Source organism: Anas acuta, chromosome 1 (genome assembly GCF_963932015.1).
Source record: "Anas acuta chromosome 1, bAnaAcu1.1, whole genome shotgun sequence".
Classification (NCBI taxonomy): domain Eukaryota; kingdom Metazoa; phylum Chordata; class Aves; order Anseriformes; family Anatidae; genus Anas; species Anas acuta.
This window is the reverse complement of record NC_088979.1, coordinates 125,037,102-125,049,138: the sequence shown is the minus strand read 5'-3', so window position 1 is coordinate 125,049,138 and position 12,037 is coordinate 125,037,102.

Here is a 12,037-nt window from a genome sequence, read left to right as displayed (position 1 = left end):
AGCCTCTGGGTAAGGATCAAGGGACGAACGAATAAAGGGGATGTCGTTGTGGGAGTCTATTACAGACCGCCTGGCCAGGACGATAGCGCCGATAAATTATTCTTTACAGAACTAAGAGAGGCCTTGAGATTAACTCCCCTTGTCCTTATGGGGGACTTCAACCTGCCATATGTTAACTGGGAGTGCCACACGGCTGACACAAGCAAGTCCAGGAGGTTCATGAAGCACCTAGATGATAACTTCTTGGTGCAGGTGCTAACGGAGCCAACTAGGAAAGGTGCCCTCCTAGACCTGTTGCTAGAAAACAGAGAGGGTCTGGTGGGAGATGTGGTGATTGGTGGCCACCTCGGTCATAGCGACCATGAAGTGGTTGAGTTCAAAATTTACGGTGACAGAAGGAAAAGTGCCACCAAAACCTCATCCCTAGATATGGGGAAAGCGGACTTCAGGCTGCTCAGGGAACTAGTCAGCAAGGTCCCCTGGGAAACTGCTCTTGAAGGCCTCGATGTCCACCAGTGCTGGTCATTCTTTAAGTGATGCCTCCTAGAAGCACAAGAACAGGCAGTTCCTAAATATCGCAAGTCAGGCAGGCGGGGTAGGAGGCCGGCGTGGCTGACCAGGAACATTCTGATGGAGATTAGGCGGAAACAGAGAGTGTTTCGCTACTGGAAGGAGGGCCGGGTGTCATGGAAAGAATACAGGGATGCTGTTCGTGTTTGTAGGGTGAAAATTCGTGTGGCTAAAGCACACCTAGAGTTGAAGCTGGCTGTGTCTGTGAGAGAAAATAAAAAGGGTTTTTTTTAGATATGTGAATGGAAAAAGGAGAACTAAAGAATACATAGGGCCGCTCCTTGATAGGGAAGGTTTCCTCACAGACAATGACATAGGCAAAGCAGAGACGCTTAACGCCTTCTTTGCCTCTGTCTTCGATGCCGATGATGGGCTTCGGGACCCAGGGTGCCCTGAGCTGGAGGACCGGGACGGTGGGGATGACAAACTCCCAACCGACCCTGAACGTGTGCGGGATTTGCTACTCCACCTGGATCCCTACAAGTCCATGGGTCCGGATGGGATTCATCCCCGGGTGCTGAAAGAGCTAGCGGACGTCATCGCGGAACCTCTCTCAATTATTTTTCAACGATCCTGGGAATCTGGAGAGGTCCCGGTAGACTGGAAGCTGGCAAATGTTGTGCCGATTTTCAAGAAGGGTCAGAAAGAAGACCCTAGCAATTACAGGCCTGTCAGTCTCACGTCAGTGCCTGGTAAAATCATGGAGAAGATGGTTCTCGAACTTATTGAGGCGCACCTGGGGGACAAAGCAGTCATTGGTCCCAGCCAGCATGGGTTTGTGAAGGGTAGGTCCTGCCTAACTAACCTGATTTCCTTTTATGATAAGATCACCCGTATGGTGGACCAAGGGAAACCAGCTGATGTGATTTTTTTGGACTTCAGCAAGGCTTTTGACACGGTTTCCCATAGGATCCTACTGGACAAAATGTCCAGCATACAGCTAAATAAAAACATCATACGATGGGTGAGCAATTGGCTAACGGGCAGGGCCCAAAGGGTTATGGTAAATGGGGCTGCGTCAGGCTGGCAGGCGGTCACCAGTGGGGTCCCTCAAGGCTCCATTTTAGGGCCGGTACTTTTCAATATTTTTATGAACGATCTGGATGTAGGAATAGAAGGTATTTTGAGCAAGTTTGCTGATGACACCAAACTTGGAGGAGTTGTGGACTCGAATGAGGGTGGAAAGGCCTTGCAGAGGGATCTGGATAGGTTGGAGAGCTGGGCGATCACCAACCGCATGAAGTTCAATAAGAACAGGTGCCGGGTCCTGCACCTGGGACGGGGAAACCCTGGCTGCACGTACAGACTGGGCGATGAGACGCTGGAGAGCAGCCTAGAAGAGAGGGATCTGGGGGTCGTGGTAGGCAGCAAGTTGAATATGAGCCAGCAGTGTGCCCTGGCAGCCAGGAGGGCCAACTGTGTCCTGGGGTGCATCAAGCACGGCATCGCTAGTAGGTCAAGGGTGGTGATTGTCCCGCTCTACTCTGCGCTGGTGCGGCCCCACCTCGAGTACTGTGTGCAGTTCTGGGCACCACAGTATAAAAAGGACATGAAACTGTTGGAGAGTGTCCAGAGGAGGGCTACGAAGATGGTGAAAGGCCTGGAGGGGAAGACGTACGAGGAACGGCTGAGGGCACTGGGCCTGTTCAGCCTGGAGAAGAGGAGGCTGAGGGGAGACCTCATCGCAGTCTATAACTTCCTCATAAGGGGGTGTCGAGAGGCAGGAGACCTTTTCTCCATTAACACCAGCGACAGGACCCGCGGGAATGGGGTTAAGCTGAGGCAGGGGAAATTTAGGCTTGACATAAGGAGGGGGTTCTTCACAGAGAGGGTGGTTGCACACTGGAACAGGCTCCCCAGGGAAGTGGTCACTACACCGAGCCTGTCTGAATTTAAGAAGAGATTGGACTGTGCACTTAGTCACATGGTCTGAACTTTTGGGTAGACCTGTGCGGTGTCAAGAGTTGGACTTGATGATCCTTAAGGGTCCCTTCCAACTCAGGATATTCTATGATTCTATGATTCTATGATTATTCGTCCTTCCTACCCACTGCAAACACCAAGGAGTAATCCCCCCATATTGGTATTTCTGCAGTATATTTAATGCCCATGCTGACTCCCAACCCTCTAATCCTCCTATCTCATTACCTTCTTTACACTTCCATATAACCTTTTCCTTTTGTCGTGTGCGTGGTGCATCATACTCACACATCCCTAGTTGTCCATCCTCGTTGTCTAGGTCCGTAAATATGTAATTTCTTTCCTTTTGACGCCCAGAATAAAGGCGAATCTGACACTCTCTATAAAACCCTTCCAGCATTTCTGTCTCTATGACTGTCTCCGATTCACATTGGATTGTTTTGTTTTTCTCAATCTGGGGTATCAGTGATGTGATTATACCCCAGGGTATAGGATCATCTGCGGATTTAGGTATAGGTAAACAAGCGGTCACTTGACTCACATTCTGCAATTTGCGAAGTGTCTAATTAACCCTATCATTAAATTTTCCTCTTGATTGCTCCTTGCTTGCTGTGTGCACTGAACTGACCTTTTATCTCTCATTTTTAACAACACCGGAATTTTACAGACTCCTCGGGTTGTTCGTGGGCTGCGAGCAGTGCGATGTGGCCACAATAGCAGACCCATAAAGCACAAACAAAGTGTCGTATTAGCTGGAATCACCTTCCAAGCACATTCCTGAGAACAGAGCAACCAATAAGGGTTAGGTAAACGCCAATGAGCACAGTTCGAAACATGCGCGACGCGGACCGATTGATAAAGGGCCGTTGCACGGCTATTTACAGTCCAAGCATCCCCAGGGAAAAAGTCCACCGGTGCAGGAGCATGGCCCGGTGACCCCACCCACAACCAGGCCACTGACTGATTGCGCACCGTAGTCTTAACTGTCCACGGCAGAACGGCCACATCCGCTATTGTCCCATTGTCCCAAATGTCAATGGAGCCGCACAATTGCGCCACCGGCAGAACGGTTTCTTTTCCGTCCTCCATCGCATGTGTGGTGCTGTCCGATGACAAGAGTGTTTCATGTGTCAGATTGATACCTGCCTGCACGGTGGCATTGATACGGATTGTAGTCAGCTTCCTTCCCCGGCAAGTAACAGGCGGGAACAACCCACGAAGTGTCCTGTTGAGTACTGGCTCAGCAGACCGTAGGTTGTAAGCGTATGGCGTTGGAAACAGCGGAGCGGTCCGGTAGCCCACAGCATACTCCTGCCAGTAGCCCCCGTACACTGCAGGGCATAAGGCGAGGACAAGCAGGAGTCGCTGTAAAGGGAAGAAAGTTACTTACTTATTTCCTGTTCCTTTGAGTCCACCTGCTCAGGGAACGGCTGTTCCTTTGAGTCCAGGGAATGGACGTACCCATCGGGCTGGAACCCATCGAACCCCTGATGGTAGTTGTACACAGGCGTAACCCCGACCCATAACTAACAGAGGTACCGAATCCCGATTCCAGGGCCCACCGTCCAGGCATACCTGAACGACCCCTAAAGGTACGCGTTCTGTCATAGCATGGTCTGCGGATCGACCTTCCAAATGATTTAAACTAAAAAGGGCCTTTAATAACAAAGCGTGCGGACAGGAATCTCCATAGCCAGTCGCCTCCATTCCCCCCTCTTTAAGGGCATCGAGGCGAGCTTTCAAAGCCAGATGAGTACGCTCAATAATGGCTTGCCCAGTAGAATTATGCGGAATACCCAAGGTATGAGTGATGCCCCAGGTGCAACACCATTGGCCAAAGAGCCACTAGTGTAGCCTGGACCATTATCTGTTTTTAGAGTGTGCGGGATGCCCATGACCGCAACTGCAATGCGCAGGGCATGAATGCACTCTCGAGCTTTCTGTGCTGTGAGAGCAGTAGCCCACATCATACCACTACAGGTATCCACCGCGACGTGGAGAAACCGGAAACGTCCGAAAGGCACATATTCTGTAACGTCCATCTGCCACAGCTCGTTGGGGCGCAGTCCTCTCCGATTTACCCCAGACGGCAGAGGAGCAGGGTGACTACAGGCTGGACATGCGGCTATTATAGACCGTGCGTCAGCTAGCGGAATTTTAAATAGACGATGCAACGACAAAGCCGATTGGTGAAATTGGCGGTGTGACTGGGCAGCAGCTACGCGGGCATTGACAAGAGTGGGGTAGCATGCCAAGTCTGCTGCCACGTTACCCGCCGTAATGAAACCAGGTAACTGGGTATGGCTGTTGACATGCATTACAAAACCAGGCTGGCTGCGCTGAGAAAGAGCATTATACAGGAGGACTGCGGTTTCAGTCCGTGGTGCAATGCAGGAACGGCAGAGGGTGGCAGAGCGAAAATAGTATTGGCTATCTGTTACAATGTTCAAAGGCTCTGTGGGAAAAAGAGAGAGCACGAGACAAATAGCAAGCATTTCAAGACGCTGTAAAGAAACAGAAGTGTTGCAGCGCACTTGGCCTTCCCATTCCGAGCCAGTCCACCACACCACAGCAAACTTGTGAGTGGAGCCAGCTGCATCAGTGAAAACAGTTCGAGCCTGCAATGGCTCTGGAGAGATCGGCAAAGCAGGAATTACATCAAGTACGGAAAATAGATTCGCATAAGGCGACTTTGGATATGCCTGCAAAGCATAAGGGTAAGCTGCTAGGGCAGTCTGCAACTGCATAGATTGTTGTAAAAGAGATGCCAGGGCATTCGGCCGTAGTTCCACCGACAACAGGCGCGGTTCACTGCCATCTATTGCACGTACCTTCGTTCGAGCCCACTCTATAGCGAGGGCAAGGAGTTCATCCCATTGTGGAAACGCAACGCGGGGCACAGACACATAGCCAAAAAGCAGTGGGCGCTGCAGCTGGCCCTGATGTAGAATAATAACAGCTCCCTGTACCTGCAGAAGGATGTGTGCAAGTAAGGGCCGCGCGGCATCGCGACGCCATAAGCCTTGCTTTTGGAGGCGTTGCATAAAGCGCTCTAATATGTGCTGATGTTGGGAAGACAGCTGGCGCGGGGCTGTCAGGTCAGTGTCGCCCCGTAACTGATCAGTAAATAATTGCATCTCGTCAGGGGGCAGCGGAACAAATTGACGGAGCCACTGCAGGGCGCCAATCAACACTTGTAACTGATGCAAGTTAGTAACCGAATTCTCTGTGACCAACAATTTTTAAGGCTGCACAAGGCGTTCTGTAAGCTGAGTCCCCAGATATTTGTATGGAGCCACTAGCTGAGTTTTATCTTTCCCGATGGTCAGACCAAATCTCAATAGAGCGGCCTCTATTTGATCATACCGACCTGAAGGCAGTATGGGGGCAGCAAGCAGCAGGTCATCCATATAATGGACTACCAAGATAGCGGGGTGCTGCTGACGAACTGTCTTGAGGGCTTTGGCCACATACATCTGACAAATTGTAGGGGAATTCTTCATACCTTGAGGGAGGACAACCCATTCATACCGGGCTGCTGGCTGCATATTGTTCAACGATGGAATGGTTAGAGCAAAACGCTTGGTGTCATCGGGATGCAAAGGTATGCTGAAAAAACAATCCTTTAAATCTATAATCATACATTGCCAATCTCTAGGGATCATAGTAGGTAACGGCAACCTGCGCTGTAAGGGCCCCATGTCCTCCATCGAGGCGTTAACCGCACGTAAATCATGTAAAAAGCGCCATTTCCCAGATTTTTTCTTAATTACAAATACAGGGGAGTTCCAAGGGCTAGTTGACGGAACGAGATGTCCTTGTTGCACTTCTTGTTTGACGAGTTCATGCAGAGCGATAAGCTTTTCTTTTGTGATGGGCCACTGGGCAACCCATATGGGGTCATCCGACCACCATGTTAAATGCCAACAGGGGCGCCTTGTATAAAACCTGCTGTGAAGGTTCAATATGCAAGCGAGCTCCTGCTAACACTAATGCATCACGACCTAACAGAGATATAGGAATGGCTAGAACGTAGGGTCTGAGGGGCCCCACCTCCCGCCGGACACCAGCGTCATCCCAGTGAATCAATACTGGATGATGGCTGCGATGACCTTCCACCAAACCACCCACTCCACTGACTGCTTGGGGCAGCGGATCTAGCGGCCATTGTTGAGGCCAGTGTGCGGCGGAAATGGAGGTGACATCTGCACCAGAGTCCACTAAAAAGGTTATAGTGGCTAGCGGTGGAAATGGATCCTTCACACCTTGAATAGCTACTCGGGCAGGCAAAGTTGGCCGAGAACCCATGTCAAAGCTAACTTGTATCAAGGGGATAATTCGCGCTAGAGAGTCCATCATCACTTTCGGTTACCAGAGGGAATACAGTGGGCTCAGCTGTGGCAGTCCGCAGCTGCACGGGAATCTCCACTCCTTGCTCCACTGCCCGTGCACCTGCAAGCCAAGCTTCTGTATTTACCAATCATTTTCCGGCCCGAGACTGGACAGTGGTCTTGTCCACCCCTGCTCGATGGGGGTTGGGACCCATGCTTGCGGCCGAGATGGCGGGTCCCTTTTCATCCCGGCGTTGGCATTTCCCGACAGCCCCCCCCTCTTTTCCTCTTTTACCTCCCCTTTTCATTGTGAACACTCGCGAGCGTGGTGGCCAGATCGCCCACACACCCAACAACGGACACGGCTGTTTTCGATCACAGGTTCCGTCTTCTTGGAACAATCACGAGCTACGTGACCACGCTGTCTGCAACGAAAACAGCCTCCAGGATGAATCTGGAGAGCAAACGCCTGGAGGGTGGATGTGACCCCAACCATCTGCTCACTGAGAGCAGCAGCAAGAGGCTGCATCTCCTGAGCCTTGCCAAATGCACATCCGCGAGCAATCAGCTCACCCACGCTTGCAGAAGCTGGAAGTGCTGCAAGAGTGGCCTTGAACTCAGGTAGAGCTCCCGTTCTTAAGCATTCTCTCAAAACAACATCTTGCGCTTCCGGTGGTAAATTACTGCTCGCCACAGCTGTCTGCACTCTATCTGCAAAGCGCCCAAAGTGTTCCTCAGGTTTTTGCCGAATATGGAGACAACTGGGAGTTGGGCTGACTGCAGCTGTTCCTGTGGAGTATTCCACCGCCCCCGTCCCAACAACGCTTCCCCAGGCATACCATGTAAAGGATCCTGGGGATTTGCCCAGGCACGCGCTATTAACACTTCACCTTCCTCTTCTAGCAAAGACTCAAACATGGGTACCTGTGCTGCCGTCAGGCAGGCTCGGGCAACCTGCCGCCAATCAAATATCAAGGGCCCTTGCAAGACCACCACATCCAACAAAACCTGTGTCTGTGGGCTAGAGAATCCCCCCTCCTGTACAGCCTTTTTTAACTGTAGCAGCACCTTACAATCTACCGGCTGCCACTATGTCCTTGAGACCCTGCGAAAACAGGATAGCACCCTATCCGCACAGGACTTGGCATTATTTCACAACCTGAGAGAAGACATTCTCTCGCACTAATAGTCCATTTTTCTCTTGCCTTTTGCACCTCCTCGCGAATGTGCATCGGCTGCCGCGGGGTAGCCTGTCTAGGATCCCGAGACTCCTCATCTGTTGAACTCTCACTATCCACTCATTCTCTCTCTTGGGGCGCAGCACCCGACGGAACGTGAACGCAATGCATGGACGATGGTAGGGGCTTCTCCGAAAAAAGCTCCACCCGCGCTTCCCCTCCTGCCCGCTCTCCAGGGTCAAACGCAGGGGGGGCTGCATACAGGGGCGGCCGGAGGGAGCCCGAAAATGCTGGTGGATGCCACCCCTGCCCCCTCAGGACCCCCAGCAGGGAACAGAATAAGGGAGCCCTTCTTATTTACCCCCCAAAAGGACCCGTCCGATGAAGTATGTACGGTGCTCCCTTCCGCCGGAGGAGCACTAGGTGTTGCCATTCTTTCACGATCCAACCGAACTTGCAGGGGGGCCACAAAAGGTTTCCCACCCTCTTCTTTCTCCTGTTCCACATTATTTTCATCCCCGATCGAGCCTCCTCCTTCGCCTTCCCTGACCCCTCCTTTAGATTGTTTTTTATCGGGAAAGTAGACTCAAGATTCTCCAGGGCCTCCAACTAGAATTTCCTAGCAATGACCTTGGTAAAACCAAGTACCACTGTCTTCAGTGGTTCAGGGACAGGGACGAGAGACCCTGGCAACTCTGCCAGGTTGGAGCATCTATAAGCAGAGTTGGATGCCATGGGCAGGCATTCAGCTGTCATTCCTGGCAGTAAGGGGCACAGCAAGCACACACCCACAGCTTCAGCAGATGCATGTGCCCTTGAGCTTCCTCAGCAGCCTGTGGGTCAGCAGACTGCATGAAGTGGTGTGGATGCACACAGAACCTGCACCAGCAGCAGGAAGCCCCTGTAAACAGGGGAACCCACACGCCCAGAAAAGAGGATGTGTTCTTGTAAGCTGCACTTCCCACCGCAGGAGTGAGGGTAGGGTCAGGAGCTTGTGCAAGTGTGTGTATGATCACATGTGGGGTCTGGAGTTCTGGAGGGGTAGTTGCAGAAAGCTGTTTAGAAACCCATAGCTGTTTATTAATGTGTCATTGATCCATTATATCACAGAATCACAGAATCTCTGAACTGTAGGGGTTGGAAGGGACCTTGAAAGATCACAGAATCACAGAATCACAGAATCACAGAATTTCTAGGTTGGAAGAGACCTCAAGATCATCGAGTCCAACCTCTAACCTAACACTAACAGTCCCCACTAAACCATATCCCTAAGCTCTGCATCTAAACGTCTTTTGAAGACTTCCAGGGTTGGAAGATCATCAGGTCCAACCCCCCTGCCAAAGCAGGTTCCTCAGAGCAGGTTGCCCAGGTAGGCGTCCAGACAGGCCTTGAATATCTCCAGAGAAAGAGACTCCACAGCCTCCCTGTGTAGCCTGTTCCAATGCTCCGTCACCCTCACCCTGAAGAAGTTCTTTCGCATGTCAGTGCGGAACTTCCTGTGCTCTAACTTGCAGTCATTGCCCCTTGTCCTATCCCCACAAACCACTGAGAAGAGGTTGGCTGCATCCTTCCATCCCCCACACCTCAGATATTTATATACACTGAGGAGATCCCCTCTCAGTCTTCTCTTCTCCAGGCTGAACAGACCCAGGTCTCTCAGCCTTTCTTCATAAGGAACATGCTCCAGGCCCCATATCATCTTTGTGGCCCTCCGCTGGACTCTTTCCAGGAGATCCCTGTCTTTTTTTGTACTGGGGAGCCCTGAACTGGACACAGTACTCCAGGTGAGGCCTGACCAGGGCAGAGTAGAGGGGGAGGATCACCTCCCTTGACCTGCTGGCCACGCTCCTTTTAATGCACGCCAGGATCCCATTGGCCTTCTTGGCCACCAGGGCACAGTGCTGGCTCATGGTCAACCTGTCGTCCACCAGGACTCCCAGGTCCTTCTCCTCAGAGCTCCTCTCCAGCAGGTTGTCCCCCAGCCTGTACTGATACATGTGGTTGTTCCTTCCCAGGTGCAGGACTCTACACTTGCTCTTGTTAAACCTCATTTGGTTTCTTCCTGCCCATCTCTCCAGCCTGTCCAGGTCTCGCTGAATGGCAGTACAGCCTTCTGGTGTGTCAGCCACTCTTCCCAGCTTTGTGTCATTGGCGTACTTGCTGAGGGCAGACACTATTCCCTCATCAAGGTCGTCGATGAAGATTTGAACGAGACCGGACCCAGCACTGACCCCTGGGGAACACCACTAGTCACAGGCCTCCAGCCAGACTCTGCTCCGCCGATCACAACCCTCTGAGCTCGGCCAGTCAGCCAGTTCTCAACCCACCTTACTGTCCACTCATCTATCCCACAATTTCTCAGCTTTGCTAGTAGGATGTCATGGGAGACAGTATTGAAAGTCTTGCTAAAGCCACGGTAGATGACATCCACCGCTCTCCCCCCATCTACCCAGCTGGTGATGCCATCACAGAAGGCAATGAGGTTGGTCGAGCATGACTTCCCCTTGGTGAATCCATGCTGACTACTCCTCATAACCACCTTCTCTTCCAATTGCTTGGAGATGGCATCCAGAACAAGCTGCTCCAATACCTTTCCAGGGACAGAGGTGAAACTGACTGGCCTGTAGTTTCCCAGATCCTTCTTCCTGCCCTTCTTGAAGACCGGAGTGGCATTGGCTATCCTCCAGTCTTCAGGCACCTCACCTGTTCTCCAGGACCTTTCCAAGATGATAGAGAGCGGTTTGGCGATCACATCTGCCAGCTCCCTTAGCACACGCAGATGCATCCCATCGGGACCCATGGACTTGTCTGCGTTGAGCCCACTCAGACACACCCGAACCACTCTCACGTCCACCAGGGGGGAGCCCTCCATTTCCCAGACCCTTTGTCTTATTGCCAGGGGCAAGGAGTCCCGGGGGAGTGTCCCTGAAGCAAAGACTGAAGCAAAGAAAGCATTCAGTATCTCTGCCTTCTCAGTGCCCCCCATGACCAGGATACCCCCCTCATTCAGCAAGGGACCCACCTTATCCCTAGTCTTCCTCTTGCTGTTACATACTTGAAAAAACCCTTCTTATTATCCTTTATCTCTTTTGCAAGCCTCATCTCTAGGTGGGCTTTAGCCTTCCTCGTTACGTCCCTGCAGGCCCTGACAACACATCTATACTCCTCCCAAGAGGACAGGCCCTTTTTCCACATTTCATAGACCCTCCTCTTCCTCTTGATCTTATTGATGAGCTCCTTGCTTATCCATGCAGGTTTCTTGCCCCCCTTCCCCGATTTCCTATTCCCTGGGATGCACCGATCCTGAGCATGGAAGAAGTGCTGCTTAAATGTAGCCCAGCTCTCACAAGCACCCTTGCTTTCAATCAATCTAGCCCATGAGATACTCCCAAGCAGGTCCCGGAAGAGGTTGAAGTTGGCTCTTCGGAAGTCCAGGGTGGCAATCCTGCTTTTAGCCTTACTTCCTTTGCCTAGTCCCATCTGGAACTCCACCATCTCATGGTCGCTGCATCCCAAGCTGCCCCCAACCTTCACATCCCTAACAAGCCCATCCCTGTTGGTAAGAAGGAGGTCCAGGAGCACCCCCGCCTCATCGGCTCCTCCACCACCTGCATCAGAAAATTGTCCTCAACGCATTGTAGGAACTGTTTGGACTGGTCGTGCCTGGCCGAGTTGCTTACCCAGCAGATGTCTGGGTAATTGAAGTCCCCCATAAGGACCAGCACTCGTGATCGTGAGGCTACTAGCAGCTGCTCGTAGAAGGCCTCATCGACTTCCTCCTCCTGATCTGGAGACCTGTAGTAGACCTCTACCACCGTGCCTCCCATACCAAATATTCCTGATACTATTCCTGATAATATTATTCCTGATAATATTCCTGATACTGATCCCAAATATATGGATCGTGGGTTGCCAGTTAACTACGTGTCATTAATGTACTGCATCAAGACCGATTAGATTTAAGCTGTGCAATATGAGCAGATTTTCCCTGTAACAGTTCCCTACCCTCTGCATTTTCCTTCCTGATCAGCCGCCCTC